A 1,211-nucleotide genomic window follows, 5' to 3' on the forward strand; every position below is an offset into this window, starting at 1 on the left:
GAAAGGATATATGCACCCCTATTTTCATAGCAGCACAATTCACCATAGCTAATATTTGGAAACAGCCTAAGTGCCCATCAGCAGATGAGTGAATTAAAAAACTGTGATACATCTACACAATGGAATACTATGCTGCGGTAAAAAAGAAGGAACTTTTGCCATTTGCAACAGCATGGGATGAACTGGAAAGCATTATGCTAAGTGAAATTAGCCAGTCAGAGAAAAATGATCTCACTCATTTGTGGAATATAAAGAACAACATAGACTGATGAACAGGTACAGATCCAAAGACAGAGAAACAGTGATCAGACTATCAATCTCCAGAGGGAAAGTAGGTGAAGGTGGGGGTAAGGGGAAGAGATCAACCAATGGACTTGTATGCATGCATATAAGCCAAACCAATGGACATGGACAACAGGGGGATGAGAACATGAGTGTGGGGTGGGGGAGGTTGGAGGTTAATGGGGGGATGAGGACACATTTGTAATACCTTAACCAATAAAGAAATTAAAGATAAAAAAACAGAAAAGGAAATTTAGATATAGATATAGAGGGAAGACAATGTGATGATACAGGGAGAAAAAGACCATGAGCAAGCCAAAGAGAAGTCCAATACAGATCCTTCTCTCATCACCTTAAGAAGAAAACAGCCCTGCAAAACTCTTGATCTCAGACTCCTGGCCTCCAGAACTATAAGACAATAAATTTCTGTTTCTTAAGCCAAAAAAAAAAAATCCTTATTGCAAAAGTCACTGACCTAGAAAACATCTCTTGGTGCGGTCCCCTCACATTCACCATTCTTCAATGTATAATTCCTTTTATCCTAATCCTATTGGGACTCTTAATAACTCGAATTTTTGGATCCCAAATTCTAAACATCCTTGTGTCTGTTTTTTTCACATTGACTATCAGCTATAAGAATTCAAATGATACTCAGTCAAGAATTTCACCCAGTCTTGGATATACTAGTACAGTGATGGCGAACATTTTGAGCTTGGCATGTCAAAATTTTGAAAAACCCTAACTTAACTCTGGTGCCGTGTCACATATAGAAATATTCATGATGTTTTTTTATATTTGCAAACATAGTAAAAAAAAAGATAGTTTTGATATTTATTTTATATATTTAAATGCCATTTAACAAAGAAAAATCAACCAAAAATATGTATAAAATGAACAAAAACAGAAAAACAATGTACATTTAGGAAAAA

The sequence above is a fragment of the Myotis brandtii genome, unplaced genomic scaffold (assembly GCF_000412655.1).
Source record: "Myotis brandtii unplaced genomic scaffold, ASM41265v1 scaffold884, whole genome shotgun sequence".
Classification (NCBI taxonomy): Eukaryota; Metazoa; Chordata; class Mammalia; order Chiroptera; family Vespertilionidae; genus Myotis; species Myotis brandtii.